Source organism: Pinus tabuliformis, chromosome 3_1 (genome assembly GCF_031772625.1).
Source record: "Pinus tabuliformis cultivar Carrire ecotype Pingquan chromosome 3_1, CPIR1, whole genome shotgun sequence".
Lineage (NCBI taxonomy): Eukaryota > Viridiplantae > Streptophyta > Pinopsida > Pinales > Pinaceae > Pinus > Pinus tabuliformis.
Window position 1 is genome coordinate 401,982,882 of NC_142301.1, and position 17,849 is coordinate 402,000,730.

The following is a 17,849-nucleotide window of genomic DNA, read 5'->3' on the forward strand; positions in this document are numbered from 1 at the left end:
TGAGGAACGAGTGATAAACAGGGATAGCAGCAGATTCCAGGTACAAATTGGAATTTTCCAATCACGGTAGTGTCACAAGGATGGCTAGGTGAAATCACTCTTCGCAGCTGTTCCTCAAAATGCGTAAACAATCATATGGGGGTGAACGACCGGCCAAATGACGGTGGAGGTGATGGATGAAAACACGACCAAGGTTTTTAAGGTTGATAAATTTACGATCGCAATGGTTATTTACCGGGATAGGTTCATTTTTTAATGAGCTTGAACTCTGGTGGAAACCTTTGCTCACGCTTTTCTATTTTTTAACGAGCATAAATTCTGCGGTAAAACTGCTCGATTCATGGTCAAATTTGATTTTTTACTTTTACTAGCTTTTCTCTTTTCAAATGTAGTACTTCACCTTCAATTGCTGCAACAAACTTTGTTAGAAATGGACAATATTTGCATGAAAATGAGATTATAACCCTAATATTTAACTTTAAACTGTGTAAAAAGTCATAAAAAGGTGTTTTTACCTCTTATTTACCATTTCATTTGCATTTTGCTTGTTGGAGCTCTGGAGGTGCCTCTTCTTCCTTGATTTTCACCAGCTGATTCCGGGAGATTCTGTGGACGATTTTCGGTGCCGTTTGGACCAGGTAGGAGCTAAACCTTAGCCCTTCACTTTCATGGTTTCCTTTTTCAGTTTCATGCACATTTTTCAGGGTTTCTGAGCCTCAGGGGTTTCATCAAGGCGCCCTGGCATCAGCGCAGGTTCTCCTTTCGAAATCTGTGCTGTATGTCAGGTTGTCTTAAGGCAGACTGCGCCTCAGCGCAAGGGAGAGACTCTCTGCCTGCGCTGGGCCTAGAAAAACTGATCCTGCATGTGATTTTCGATGATTTTTCGCCAGTTTTTCATCAAAATTAGGAACTTACTCCTTCTCTTGTTTGCTTGCAGGGAACTTTGAACAAAATGTCCCTTACATGGCGAGAACGAGAACATGAAGCAGAGGACATGGTTGCACTCCATGACCCGGTCACGGTGAACGCGCTTCGGAACTGTGGCCTACTGAAGTTCTTCCGTATCTCTAGCATGAGAGCACAGATTTCTTTACTGCAGTATATGCTTGATGCTTGGGATCCTGTTAACCAAGTATTCCAGATTAGGGGGAAAACCATCCCCTTGACCATAGAGGACATGTACTTCTTGACTGGGTTGTCAAGGCGGGGTGCCCCCATTTCTTTGTCAGGTACGGCTCGAGGGACTAATTCCACCAGAGACTATATCTGTCAATATTGCCGAGAAGGTTCACAGCCGAGCAGAGACGGCAAGATCAATATTTGTGACATCACTGACAGGTCTCTTAGGTCCATTCTGTTTACCATTGGTAGGACGGCCGGTAGTGCAGCTTTACATGTTGCCAACAGATCTTACATGCAGCACGCCTTGGAGTGTCTCCAACCGAAAGTGTTTAACTGGTGTGATGCAGTACTTGTTCAGATGAAAAGTCAATTGACCAAGGTAAAGGACGGGAGGCTGAAGAACTTTGGATTTGGTTCTATTCTGATTGCCTTTGCCTTGGAGAAAATCCCATTGATGCAGCCTCAGTACATCATACTTGACTTGCCTTCTCCGACCGAGCCACGCATGCAGAGGTGGGTTGACCACATGTCCCGACATGCTGGTCAACCTCAGATTACTTTCACTGAGGCCTTCTTTAGGTGGTTCGAGCGTCAGGAGATGGTGTTTTCTGAGTATCCATATGTGGGTATGGACTACCGAGGTGATCCGGATTTGGTGCTACCGGATGGCGAGCAATGGGGTGCTATTGGTAAAATCTCTGACCATATCACTGTTTATTGTTTTTACTCATGATGTTACTGTGCAAAACTAATCAAACTCTTGGGTGCATGCAGATGTTGGTCCTGCTCGTCCAGCAGCCCGTCCACGATCGCCAGCTGCTGCCCCAGCAGCAGAGCCTGCTAGGAGAGTTGTTATTCGCGACCTTGGTGATACTGAGACACTTACAGCTGTGCAGGAGCAGGTTGAGAGCCTTACTCGTGGTCTTCCGGATGTACAGATTGACGAGTTACCTTTACAGTTGCAGCGGCACACTATTGGCGTGCCTAGACGATGGACTCGTCTCTTGCGCATGATTGCACAGACCGTGACGTACTATCATGAGCACCACTAGGCTAGGGTGCCCCCTAGCATCTTTTTGAGTTCTAGGTCATACGACCAATTTTGTTTTGATTACAGCACATCATCTACAAACTATAAACAGCTTTATATATTTTGATTTTCGGGGTTTATTCTGGTTTATTTGTGATCCACTTATATAGCACCGATGCATCTCTTTTTATATATGTCGTAAATGTCTATCTAATACATAGTTTGCTAATGAATCTGTTAATGTGTTCAAGTTTCTGGAAATATGTTGGTATTGAATTGAATCAAACTCTCTTTCCAAAATCTTAACCCTTAGAAACATTCGATAAATAGCTGGATTGCGGACTGAATATATACCAGTGAGTTGTAGTATCACAAGCTGTGAGTCTAGCCTAACAATTAGTCGGCGTATACCATGAGCGATGGTATCAGAGAGGAGTTCAATCAACGCGCTATACTCAGCGATGTTGTTCGTTGACTGCCCAATACACACACCTCTGAAACTCACTAACTCGCCGCTTGGATCAAAAATGGCCCAGGCTGCGGAGGACAAATTCCGCGTACTACGACTCGCTCCGTCGGCATATCCTACATATGTCTCAGAAAAATTCGACATCTGCAACAAACGAGAAGGGTGGATTACTAAACCGAAACAAACACTTTAGCGAAAACAAAATACAACAAAAGCACTTAGGTTACTATTCAGGCATAGTAACGCTTGAGGTACAACCCGTTGCGGGGTTGCGCCAGTGGTATCCCGTCATAATCCATTAACTCGTAGGCTCCTTTTGCTAACACCCTTTTAACAATATAGGGACCCATCCATAAGGACTTAAATTTTCCTGCTCCTAATTTGTCGGATTCTTGGTCGTAAAGCAAAACCAAGTCACCCTCAGAGAAGATACGAGGTTTGACATTCTTGTCAAACTGTGCCTTGACTCGTTTCTTATGGGCTTCGTTCGCCAAAGCGGCGTCACGACGGTTTTCATCCAACTGGATCAATTCCAAGAAACGAGCCTCTTCTTCTGAGGTTCCGGGGAGGAGGTCAATTGCGAGTTTAAGAGACGAAATTTCGCACTGGATCGGTAAGACTGCCTCCAGGCCATACACCAATTGGAATGGTGTGAACCCAGTGGCGTTCTTTACCGAGGTTCGGTAAGCCCATAATGCTGAGTACAGGAGTAGGTGCCATCTTCTTTTGTGAACCCCGATCATCCTTTGCAACATACGCTTCAGGACCTTGTTGATTGCCTCAACTTGTCCGTTGGCTTGTGGATAATATGGGGTAGAGCTGTCGTGAGATAGCCCTAGTTTGGCAGCTAATTCAACCATCATGTGATTGCGAAAATGCGATCCATGATCTGTCACTATAGCCTGCGGAACGCCGAACCTGGCGACTACATGATTAAAAAAGAAAAGGGTAGCTGTTTCACCAGTGTTATCCAATGTAGGCATCGCCTCGGCCCATTTGGTAAAATAGTCAACAGCGACTATAATATACCCATGCCCCCCGGTCGAGGTGGGGTTACATTGCATGAAATCGATGCCCCACTTGGCGAAAGGCCCAACAGCAACTATAGGCTGCAAAGGTGCGGGCGGTCTCCTGGTTTTGCTATCAAAGATCTGACACGCATGGCAACTTCTGACAGCTATTATGCAATCTTTAAACATAGTTGGCCAGAAATATCCTGCTCGTAAGATTCTTTGTGCTGTTGCATATCCAGATTGATGCCCCCCACACGCGCCTGAATGACAATCATTCAGGGCTTTCTCGGCCTCCTCATGGGTAAGGCACCTCCTCAGAACCGTATCGACACCACGACGGTAAAGTGTATCACCGACGATCATGTAGTCTTTAGATTGGTATCGTATACGCTTCTGTTCCGAGTGTGAGGTATTAGGCCTAAATTTTTGGGTTTGGAGATAAACAATGATGTCTCCATACCACTCATCGCTTACTGATATCAGAAACAAATTTTCATCCACGATTGACTCTTCTGATGTTTCATCGTTGGACGACGATGGGAGATCGCATAATAATTCCGCGAAAACTAGAGCTTTCTTCGATTTGGATTTTACAAAATCCAAATCAAACTCTTGAAGGATTGCTATCCATTTAGAATATTTGCCCCCAAGCAATTGTCGCGACAGTATATACGTCATGGGGTTGCAATCTGACAGAATGGTAGTTTTCCTAAAGAGGACATAATGTCGAAACCTTTGAATCGCTTGAACAGCAGCAAGCGCTAGTTTTTCAACATAGGAATATTTACTTTCTGTGTCATTTAAGTTTTTACTCAAATAATAAATAGGATGTTCAATTCCATCGACTTCTTGCACTAAGACCATCGCAATGGTCGTATCTGCTGCAGCTAGATACAGGTTAAAATCTCTTTGATAGTCTGGGGCGTACATTAATGACGCTCTTACTAGGGAATCTTTCAGAGCGTCAAAGGAAGCTTGCGCAACCTGGTCCCAGACAAAAGGTACATCTTTTTTCAAAAGACGAGTATAACCTTTGGCAAGTTCTGCGTAATTTGGAATGAACCTCCTCAGAAAGTTTGCTTTCCCTTGGAGTTTCTGAATCTGAAGCAAATTTGAAGGTGGAGGCAAATTAATGATTGCCTGAACCTTACAGGGGTCGAGACGAATCCCATCCTTAGAGACTACAAAGCCAAGTAAACGACCAGAACCGACGCAAAACACACACTTGTGCGGATTGAGTCTTATCTTGTAGTGTCGGCAACGTAGAAATATTGCTCTCAAATGTCGTGGATGATCAGTCCGCTTCCGCGAATGAGCCGGAAGATCGTCGAGGTAAGGTTGAACGATGTTCTTGATGTCATGGAAGGCATAATTCATTGCCCTCTGAAACGTCGCCCCTGCGTTCTTTAAACCAAAGGGTAATTTTCGATAAGCGAATGTGCCCCACGGACAAATAAATGCAGTCTTAGACTGGTCCTGTGGGCGGATATTTATTTGATTATACCCGAAAATCCATCCATAAAGGAAAAGATTTCACATCCGGCGCATTCATCAATTATCTGGTCGATGAAGGGTGTAGGGTAGTTGTCCTTTGGACAAGCTTGGTTTACATCCCTATAGTCGACGCACACTCTTATCGTCCCTTGTTTTTTCATAACAGGGACAATATTCGATACCCAATCGGTTAGAGGAACCGGGTAGATGAATCCAGCATGGAGAAGTTTTTCAACTTCTGCCTTAATGGCAGCGGCTTTCTTGGGGTGCACCTGCCGAAGCCGTTGTCTTACTCGTTTGACATCAGGATACATTTTAATCTCATGTTCAACTATGCTCGAGTCAATGCCTGGCATTTCATCATATGACCATGCAAAGACATCTCTAAATTCGCGAAAGAGAGCACCATATATTTCCAGTTCTGAAGGGGAACAACTTTTGCCGACATGAATATTCTCTACAACATCAGGTTTTGTCGAGATGTTTATGGCTACGGTCTCTTCAATATTGGATAGGTTTCGCTCTGAATCCACCGTATTTACAGTATTTGTTAGGAATTCAAACACTGAAGGGTGATATAGGTCGTGTTGAGTTTCTTCTTCACACTTTGGAAGAAGGGAACGATGGTGGTGATCATTCCATGGTGCCCCCTCAATCATCATTGATTGTAAGATTCCTTCGTCAGTCCCATGAACTTTTGACCATGGATCTAATGGGGTACCATATTCTCCAGACCTATCTACCCAAACGCTTGACGAGCGTTGATTTGGGCTCGCCTCCCATGCCTGAAACATTGATTGCTACAATATTTCTATAGGGCTAGGTGGCAAAACCACTTGATAATCCATGACGACTTTGTCTCCTGCGACCTTCGAAGAAGATACCATGTTGCATGTTGCTACAAACGGGATATCCCTTACATGGAAAGGAGGTGGCAACGCGAAAGTTCCCATCATTGTGGGATCTTTTAGCAAGCCTACTCCGATATCTTGCACTGAATGGTCGCTCCCATGGATCATGGGAATGCTTCCAGTAACTTGTGAACCATTAGGGAGGAAATTCTGTTGTTCGACGATCGTAATCCCTCCTTCAAACGGGAATGCGATCTTCCTAAAATATGTCGACACTACAGCTGCCATGGCATATATCCATGGTCTTCCCAGTAGGATGTTATAGTCAAGATTGCCATCAATGACTTCAACATCAATTTCCACTGTTTTTCCTCCTAGTTCAACCTTAAAGTTATTTAGGATACCGTACGGAGTGTACGTCCTACCGTCAAATGCTTTCAATGTCGTCGAAGATCGCGACAAGTTTGGAGATCCAAGAGTTTTCCAGCAACTCATCGACATGATACATGTCGATGCTCCCTCATCAATAATCGTTCTATGAACAGTTTTGTTGAGTGCTTTCACTTGAATAAGGAAAGCTAGTTGTGCTGGTAACTGAGGATCATATCCTCTGTGATCAAAGGATACAAGATTGGAATCTTTAGGATCCACTCCACCAATTGCTGATAACAATGCCTGCCTTTGGGATGGACAATTTTGCAGTACCTCAAGAGTCGACATAGCAGATGGCGATTGGGCCAAATCTTCCACTATGTTATAATGCTGCGCCGCTCTGGCGCGAGGATTAAATGTCGACTTGTGTACTACTCCCTTAGGTGGCTTTATTGTTAATTCATGCGTGAGGGGGGGTACAGCTTCTGTCGAAGTTGTTGTCGAACTACTGGGTTGATCTTTCCCTTTGTCGTTCGACACCGGCGGATTCCCATAATCTTTATTCCTGGTCGAGATCAAAGCATCATTTTGCTTAGAAACCGACAACATAAGCACTTGTGACGGGGAAGCATTTCCACTATCAACCATATTTTGACCTGGGGTGGGAAATGGATCAGTCAACACAGCTGAAGTTTGGGAACTTTTAAAGAACCTCTTTAACTCAGCTTTGAACGGACAGTTCTTTGTCGAATGATCCTTTTCATCGCATATCTGACATGGATAAATTTGTTTCCCTTGCCCAGGAGGGTTTGAAGGAGTTTTTTGAGGGGATGACTCACCCTGTTTCTTCTTCTTCCCTTTGTTTTGTTTCTTCTTGCTTCCTGGTTGATTGGAGTTTTTGCCTTTATCCGTAGATACAACATTTACCTCCGAAGCAAGAATCTCTTGATTTGCTTTTTGATTCGAAGTCTTACGGGCTTTCTTATTTGAATCCTTTGTCGACTTAGCGTTTGCAGTTCCAATCACGCCATCACCGGCATGAGAGTCACTATTTGATTCGGGAGGAGGAGGGATTGAAAATTCCGGTCTGGGGGCATCAGGTATCTTATCATAGAGCGTGCCCGACTGAGTATATACTAAGTCCAAATATTGAGCACGAGCAATAACCTGCTCCTCTGTTACGACGCCTCCCTTGGCCACATCTTCTGTTATAGCAGGAAGAAGCGACTTTATAAACCACTCAGCTAATAGCTGATCTGGAACATAGGTCTTTACCATTCTGCGACGACGACGCCACTCATGTATATGATCTGATATATGTGTGGCCGTTGTCTGCTTGAAATTGGTCAAGATCTCTGTTCCAGTTTCGTACCTTATAGGTAACTGAAAGTGTGTTAAGAAAGTCGTGGCTAGGGAACTAAAATTGTCGAAAGAGGCTCTAGGTAATTCAATATACCATTTAGCCGCCGGACCAGTCAATGTCCTCTGGAAAAGGCGAAGCCTTATCGAATCATCATTCAAGGTATTCGACGAACACCACAGATGGAATGTCATCACATGATTCGACGGGTCTTCGCCAGGATTTCCATTGAATTTAGGAATGTCCGAAGGAAGTTTGTGAGGAATCGCTGGCCACCAATGGGCATAGGCGATTGGATCGTTCGTCAATCGATGTAAATCTGGTAATTCTAGAGTTGCCACGAATGGCAACTGCTGATTCAGGTTTGGCGAGGCGTACCCAGGATACGATGGAATCGCCTGAGCAGTAGGCCTTTGCATACCAGCATAATGCAACTGATGTTGATATGACTGATATGGCTGGTGGGCTTGGCCACTGTAAAGTGGTTGATTTAACCCGTTCTGAATATAGGGTTGCCCACTATTCGCAAAGATCTGTTGTTCAGATCCCTGGTACACCTGTTGAAACTGAGGTTGTTGGTATTGCACCATCCATGGTTGCGAAGCCATGTTTTGCTGTGCGATACTAACCGACGGACCAAGATGCGGGGTTATGGTTCCCGTTTGTGTCTGTGTCGTCCCGGTAGTTGGCGATTTTGGTTGTGTTGCAGGTTCAATGGGCTGTTGCATTACAACTTGGGGTTGACATACAACAGGCATCGATTGAACTTGCGACACGGTTACAATTGCTGGCGTCGTCGGGATACTAGACATAGGTACACACTGTTGCATGGAATATACAACTCTTGGTTGTTGGGGTAACATAGGTACCCAACCACTCGTCGTTACTTCAGTCAAACCTGAATGTTGTTGAAAACTGTCGTATGGGTATCCCCCCGGAAGGGGAAGTGAAAGGGCATATTGCCCCCCATATGGTAACAATCCGGAACTCAAGGGTATAGATTGCCTTTGAGGACTGGATGGCCCAAACTGATTTCCAAAGGGATCAATTTGTCTAGTTTCAACATAAGAATTACCGGGTATTATACCGGAAGAACAAACTGGAACAGACCAAGTTGTCGTAATAGTCCCTGGGTGGACTCCTTCTAGCTGATGAGAGCTAGTCGGGACAGCTGGTATGCCGGCAAACATCGTTGGAGTGACAGCAGGAGTTTCTGATGTCGCTGTGTCATTTGGCACAGTCCTAGATGTCGACGGTTGCTCAGACATTTTAAGTCTATCCAATAAACTGCCTAACGATTCTACAGGAACTTCCAGTGGCGATGGACAAACTTCTGATGCAGAAGGAAAAAGAGTGGCGCCTACTCCAAAATGAGTTGGAGTATTTGCTTGCTGGTCCTCTACGATTTCCTCTATTGCAATCAGACCAGGAGGAAGAGGAAGACCGTCAGGTCCGTAAAAGATTTCTGGTGCCGAAGAAGGGGTTGCTTCGACAGCGACAGTTGTTTGAGCAACAAGACTCTGTGGACCGGTTTCAGATGGAACTGGTTCAGTTATGCAAGTACTTGTCCTCAGACTAGGATCAGTACAACTGTCCCTCTGTTGCTGTTGAACTTCTTCAATAGAGGCAGGGATTCCAGAAATATTAGGAGTGACCAGAATCTCAGATGTTGTCGGAACTGTTGTTCTAACTTTAATGGGAGATTTTGACCCGGTCAAGCGAGTTCGCTTCGTCCGTACTACTCTCGATTCCGGAGACAAAGACGGTTGACTCGCGAGTCTCCTCGAACGACGGAGTTTTAATTGACTTTCCTCCACGGTTGCGGATTACTTGATCAACTAAAATACAAAAAGGGGAATTATGTTTCCGTATTGAATGAATTTTATTAGACGCTTTTAGACACAACTTTGCTTTTTCATGTTTTAAGAGTCGAGAAAAAGCTAAAGATGACTCTAGTCGCCTTCGATGTATTAACGAGCCCGAAGTGACAAATGCTCGGTTGGACTTTTTCAGTTATAGAGTTTGAAAAAGGCCAAAAGAAACTGCTCTGGAGATCTAGGCAGAGGGTGTGCCAAACCTTTCGCGAAACCACAGAATACGTTTTACGGTACGGGTGGTCGATCTTCGTGAATGCTGTGTTCACTGCATCGCGATCAGTAGGGCGGCCGACACGGCTTCCTAAGGATAAAGGATAAATGCCTATAGGGGTCTCCCAATATACGCGACGGTACGCGGGAGCACAAGTCCGTATCAGTGCTATCGTCCCTCAGGAGGAATCACCCACCTTCGTAGAGATCGACAGTCACTACGTTTAACGACGCAGGAACACGTCTCTACCTAGACCTCTATTGTGAGCGTTATGTTACAAAGCGTTTTTAGATTCATTCAATATATTTTAAGTTGATCTTGTTTAGCAGTTTGTCTTTCAGGATCACCACGAGATGTATTGGTACAAATTCCTAAATGCAGCTAAAATGATAAGCAAGCTTTACAATCTTTTTAGCTTTGAAAATCCTAACTACTGAGGGGAGAGAAAAACATTATCTTTCCACACAGAGCACAAAGCACAAACTAATGCACTTTCCCCTAGATCAATCACGCAAACTTATCAAAAAATGCAAATGCAAGATGCATGTATTTCTTTTCTTTTCCCTTAATGTTGATGTAGACAAAAGGAAACTGTCGTATAATTTTCGAATTCAATTTGAAGCGTAAACAAACAAGTTTTGTCTAAAATCAAAAGACGCCTTACAGGTACTTGTTTCGACACTAAAAATGTATGAATTCAAACCATAAAATGAAAAACAAACAAACTCAAACAGCCATGAACAGTAATAAAACTAGCTCTTAAGATCACAAAGACACTTTTACAGTTCAGGATCTAAGAGGCCACAGCTATACTGGTTTGCTTTTCACAATGGGAAACTGTAACTGAAACAAGAAATACTGAAAGAACAATCACAGTTTCATCACACAACTGAGGCGGAATAATGTCAAGGAAAGTTGGTTTACAGCAAGTACAAATGACAAGCAATCAGCAGCAAAACAACAGTGAAAACAGGGCCAAGACTCAGTAGGAAACCGCAGGAAGACATAGCCTAACTGGGTCAGCGCAGGCTCTTGTCTGTCAAACTGACTCTCAGCGCAGTTCCCGAAGGGAGTACCTGCGCTGAAATGCAAACTGCCTTTGGACAGCCTGCACTGAGACACGAGAGTTGCGTTTACAAGGATTTCCGGGTCATAAAAAGCTCAAAAATTCACTGTTTTTGCTGAAATAAAAAGCTATAGGTCAAGTACAAGCTAAGGGATGATCAAGAGGATGAAAAGCTATCACAAAGAGCACAAGAGTCTTTTGTAGATCAGCTCTTCAAATCATGAATCTGCTTAGAAAATGAGCAAGAGTAGCAGCCCCTCTACTTCGCTTTTGATATAGTCAAAAGCTTTTCGATTTGGTACTCTTTGGTTCAGGAAATGAATAGCAAAGATACTACAAACACAAAGCAAACGGATACGTTCCCCAGCGGAGTCACCTGTTTGTTGTGGGGAAAAGTATCCGACTCGGAATGACCCTATCCCTACTCTAAGGGTGATAGTTCCTTAGCAACAACTGAAAGTAAAGCTTTGATATTTTTCCTTTATGAAAGTACAGAGAAGGAAGAAAAGATTGACCAACCGATGTCTTTCGCTTTTGTCGATCCTGTCTTCTCTCTTTGCCTCTTGTTCCCAGCTCCTTGCTCCCTTTTCCGGCCCAGCTACACAAAGATCCTGCAAAAACAAGAGAGGGAAACTACAAGAAACATGTACTCATAACTGATGCATGGATTAGAATGGATCAAATATACAGATAAAAACAATACATCATTGCAATACAAGTATATAGGAGAACATCAAAGCTTTATTGATAAAAAAAAAAAGGTTCTGAGAAGGTTACAACCATAAATGGCTCCAATCTAGCAGCACCTCCCCAGCAGCAAGAAATCTCCTCTTCCCCTCTATAAAAGCAATCACCCAATAGCTCTAACTGTAAACCAACAACACTTCCTTGCTTTGCACAAAATTCCAGCCTCACTAGACCTCATAGAAGAGCTCTATATATAGGGTAGAAGGAGAAAGGATGAGTCAGCTTGAGACTGACATAAAGCTGCCTTGTGTCCTCTCCCTCTTCAGTTAATCTTCAGTTCTTAAGTCCACTTGGAGATCCTTGCTTACACATGGAGATCAAGTACCTCTTACTCATCACAGGGCGAATTCCTTGAACCAAGTGTCAGTTTGGAAGCTTCCTGGGCAATTGACACCTTGCAGAATGACTGTGCCACTTGGCCAATCTCGCCCAGCGCAGGTAGCCTTCATTAGAGTTGACTTTCAGCGCAGGTACAAGGAGGAGCAGTTGACATTCAGCGCAGATGCTCAGTGGAGCAGCTGACATGATCCAAAAATAGCCTGTTTTTAAGTGTTTTCAGGTGGAGAACTGATAGGAAGTGCTGTGGTTTGCTGACCTTGTTCCTCTAGGGGTAAGAACAACATGTTTAGGGACTGAGGATCCCTGTAATTATTGACATTTCATGCTCCATGTTGCGAGGCACAAAAATGTCTATAACACTTAGTGAAGGCGACTCTTTTCACTAAGCTCCATCATCTTGTTGCAATCTCAACACTCCCTCTAGACAAGATATGGATTATCAACAACCCCTATCCTGCCTCGGTGGTACTCGAATTTGCTCCTGGTGAGAGCCTTCGTCAGAATATTAGCATCCTGATCCTCCGTTAGAATGTATGAAAGCAACATGATCCTCCGCTGCACACAATCTCTGATATGATGGTACCTAATGTCAATATGCTTAGATCTATCATGAAATACAGGATTAACCGAGAGTTTAATGCAACTCTGGTTATCACAGTAAATCACAGTAGGATCCAAATGAGAACCGAACAAACCAACCAGGATCTTCCTCATCCATATAGCCTCGCATGTAGCCAAACTTGCTGCCATATACTCAGCCTCCGCTGAACTGAGTGCCACAGATCTCTGCTTCCTGCTGTACCAAGAAACTGCTGTCGATCCAATACTGAAGACCCCTCCTGATGTGCTCTTTCTGTCCGTTGGGCTCCCTGCCCAATCTGCATCCGTGAAGCCACATAGCTTCACCTCATCCTCCTGTCTGTACCATAAACCATATCCCGATGTGCCTCTCAAGTAGTGTAATACATGCTTGCCCGCCTTCCAGAAGAGCTTGGTAGGCTTAACCATAGCTTGTGAAAGTTGGTTAACTGCATAGCATATATCAGGTCGTGTATTGACCAAATACATCAGCGACCCCACCAACTGTCGATAAACAGTTTCATCCACTTCTTCTCTCGAAGTGGCATCCTCCTTCCTCCAACCTCCAGGAAGAGGAGTATCAACAGGCTTGCAGCCATGCATGTTGAACTTCTCCAGTATCTCCCGAGCATACTTGCCTTGAGAAACAAACAGTCCACCACTACGCTGCCATATTTCCAATCCTAGGAAATAGTGAAGGAGGCCCAAATCCTTCATCTCAAACTCTATAGCAAGATCCTTCTTGCATGACAGTATCAACAGCTCATCACCCGTTAGAATCAAATCATCAACATACAGTACAATGATAAGCAACTTACCCTCCACCACAATCTGGTATAGGTTAGGATCCGCCTCGCTCTTGGAGAATCCAAGTCCTGTGAAATAGTTGTCTATCCGTGTGTACCAAGCACGTGGTGCTTGCTTCAACCCATACAACGCTCTATTGAGCCTGCACACATGCAACTCGCTGCTGAAGACCTCAAAGCCTTCGGGTTGCTCAATGTACACCTCCTCCTCAATGACTCCGTTAAGGAACGCAGTCTTCACATCCATCTGCTGAATGTGCCATCCCATCTGCGCTGAGAGAGCAAGAATCGTCCATATGGAAGAATACCTTGCGACAGGTGAAAAGGTCTCCTCATAATCGATCCCCTCTATCTGTGAAAAGCCTCGGGCAAAAAATATTGCCTTGTACTTCTCCACACTCCCGTCAGCTGCCTGCTTAACTTTGTAGATCCATCTCGAACCCACCACTGATTTCCCTTCTGGTCTAGGAACAATCTCCCATGCACTGTTTCTGACAATAGAATCATACTCTTCCACCATGGCATCTACCCATGCGGGATCCTCCACAGCTTCCTCAAAAGAGGATGGCTCAGTCACAACACACTTGCTCATAAGAGCCATGTATCCAGTGTACTGATCAGGTGACTGTCTCTGCCTGCGTTGGGCTGTAGGTGGCCCTACAACTTTCTCTGCATCTTGAGCCAGTCTCTCAGCTTCTGTCAAGCGCTTTCGCCCTCTGATGGTTGGCGTTGCATGAGTGGTCTCTTCCACTCCATGAACCTCGTCCTGTGGCTGATCCACGTCCTGAAGCTCATCCTTAAGAACTAATAGCTCCTCATCTGCATGTAAGTGTAGCTCCCTCTCAAGCGAACACTTCATGGCTTTCTCCTCCTGAAATTTTATATCCCGTCACACGACAGTTTTACCACTGTCTGGAAAATACACACGATAGTTGTGGGGCGTATCAGTGTACCCCACAAATATCCCAACCTCTGCGGTCGGCTCCAACTTCTTCCTGGCATCCTTCATCACATGCATGTAAACGTTAGCACCAAAAATCCTCAAATGAGAAAGATCAGGCTTCTTACCAGAATAAGCCTCCTCGGGTGTACACATGCCAAGTATCCTATGAGGACAACGGTTCTGCACATAAACTGCTGTATTGCATGCTTCCGCCCACAAGTGAAGGGGTAGGCCCTGATCATGCAACATTTCCCATGCAACACCCACAATCGTTCTGTTCTTCCACTCAACTACCCCATTCTGCTGTGGGTTATGGGGAGCTATGAGCTCTCTTCAAATCCCTTCTGCCTTGCAGAAATCCTTGAACTCATCCGAGATGTATTCACCACCATTATCACTCCTAAGAGACTTCACCTTCTTCCCCGACTCCTTCTCGACCAGTACTTTGAATTCACAGAACTTTGAAGATGTCTCGCTCTTCTTCTGCATGAAGAAGATCCAACACTTACAAGAGAAATCATCAACAAAAATCACATAATACATGTTTTTTGCATTCGAAGCAACTGAGAAAGGTCCACACACGTCTGTGTGAATTCTCTCAAGGATCGTCGTGGCGCGACTATCCTTCTCGTGAAAGGTGGCTTTCACAAACTTCCCCAAAGTACACCCCTTGAACTGATTTGACTGCGCAAGTGTGCGTTTAGGAAGCCCTGTAGTGATCTGCTGCAGTATCTTCAAGGCTCCATGGTGAAGGTGACCCAATCTCCTGTGCCACAACTCGCCATCATCCCAGCTCACCAATCCTTCTGCCTTGCCCGCCATTGCTGCGCATCCATCTACATGCAACTGATAAAGGTTCCTCACTCGAACCCCTATCTTCCGGGTCTCACCAGTTGTCTTGCTACGCAGGAAAGCCTTTCCCTCGCTGAAAACAACATCATACCCCTTGTCTTCTAACATCGCCACTGAGATAAGATTCTTCTTCAATCCTGGAACATGCATGGCTTCCTTCAATACGAAGGGTTTACCAGACTCCCTCTTAAAGGAAATGGTACCGATACCGGTCGCACTGTATCTACCATCATCGCCCATCTCGATGTGCACTCCAAGATCTTTGTCCTCCAGATCAGAGAACAAATCTCTATCTCCCGTCATGTGAAAAGACGCACCACTATCCAAGAACCACATTGATCCCATCACACTTGAAACCAAGCATGCGATCGATGAAAAATCAAGCTCAAACTGTGAGGCTAGAGCCTCTCCTGCTGAAGATCCAGCAGCCTGCCTGTTCTTCTTCTTCTGCGGACAATTAGTGGCATAGCGTCCGTGCTGGTGATAGTGAAAACACTTCACCTTGGACATATCCTGCTTCTTGCCTTTCGCACCAGACTGAGAAGCTTTTTTGCTCTTCCCTTTTTTTGCTTTGGCAGCCAAAGCACAATTCTCTTCATCAGCTCCCTTTGACGAAGATCTGTCCCTGGTACTCCACCTGATCTCCTCTTGCACAAGATCTGACCATAGTCTTTCCCATCCTGGCAATTTCTCTCGACCATTGACAAAGTCGTGATAGGAATGCCAACTCTTTGGAAGACCAAGGAGAGCCAAGCTCACCAAGCCCTCATCATCGACAGTAACCCCCACACTTCCTAGCTCATCTCGAAACAGAGTGAACTTCGTGAGATACTTGGGAATACTGTCACCCTTCTCGCATTTGATGTTTCTGAGTTTATCTTTGAGCGCCAACTTCCTCTGATCGCTCTTGCTTTGGAATAATTCTGTTAATGATTTCCACATCAAATATGGAGTAGCCTTTCCATGGAGGCTGGACACAATGTGATCCTTCATGCCCTCCAACAGAATCCTTCGACATTTTGCGGTCTTCTTTTGCCAAACTTCCGCCTCAGCAGCATCAATAGGCTTTGGGATATCCGTATCTATGAACTCCTTCAGCCCGTTATCATCCAATACTGCCTCAATCCTATCCTTCCATGCAATATAGTTTGAGCTGCCCTCAAGAGCATACTCCAATCGCAATCCATTGAAAGACATTGCTGCGTTGTCACCAAGAAAACACTGTTGCAAATTCAAATTCCACCAGCAACCAACTCAACCGCCTCGGATCTAAGATTCGTGAGAACACAATATTTCTCGTACAGAGATTAACTGTATGGGCATTCACCGGATATCTCACCTTCCAAAGGAAGGATGAATCCAGAGGCTACCTGGCCCGATTACAGGCTCTGCCTGAAGAAATAGAATGTAAACACTTCCTGAATAGTAGATCTGATGATCAACAGCTCTGATACCATGTAGAAATTTTGAATAATTTAACACATATTCAATGGAGATTATCCTGATCATGTATTATTGCGGAATACATACACAATACATAAGCTCCTCTACGTTGATCATCAATATAGCAGCATCAATAACAATAAAACATCAAGAGCATTCACACATTAACACAGTATGTAACCCGGGGAAAGCATCTCGCTAAAAACCCCACACTATCTGTATATTAATGATTGAGAACATGTAACATTACAAAGTACAATGCTTATCACAAGCAATCCAGTACCAGTGCCACCTGTTACACACAATACAGCTCAGATCTGATCTCCAAATCTATTCCACTGCTTGTCTGTCTCTCCAGCTCAATACCTGCTCAAGAACTGATGAGAATGGTTTACCAAACTCGTATTTCACCTGCAAAGAATCACTCACACTGTGTTGGAAGTGAGCACGGGCCACAATTCTTGATATTGGCTAATTCATTGGCATACTCAATCCCTCTGATTGTGCAAATCATCATGCACAACTACAGTCACAACTGATAGCAATCTGATCCTCTAACACCTGTCCCTGTTGAACTGAACATGCACTGACATGCAACTGAGTTAATTGATGTATTCTATAGTTGCATTATGAGTTAATAACTTGTGAATTAATTAATAACTAATTCACCCAACTCATCTCTAGTCTATTTGCCAGTTAGACTAAATACAACCAGTTTAACAAAGCTAAACTGAACACAACTCCATCAACTGCACCTCCAGTCCACTAAACTCAACTCACTTGAGTTCTAACTGAAGTCCTGGATGCAACTATTAGTCATCCCATAGGTAACCACGTATTTCCCTCTGGGATCTGCATGTACCACATCCGTAGCTCATCCTGAAGTGCTCCAAGAGAATAAGATCAAGTTTATAGTCCAAATATTATTATGAGACAATAATATTTGACTTTTCTATTTTTGACAGCCAGTCTAAAAATAGACTTTGATCACTCATATTGTGATCACTCACACTGTGGTCACCCACACTGTGATCACTCATACTGTGGTCACCCACACTGTGAGCACTCATACTGTGGTCACCCACACTGTGATCATCCCTGCTGGGATCAAAAATAGAACTTGCGCCATAATTTGCCTGCGGGCCCACTTAGTGAAGGCGACTCTTTTCACTAAGCTCCATCATCTAGTTGCAATTTTAACAAATAGTTTTGTGGTGCCGCTTGGCTTAGGGGCACCACACGGTGTTGATGTGGCTAGCAGCCACATCATCACAG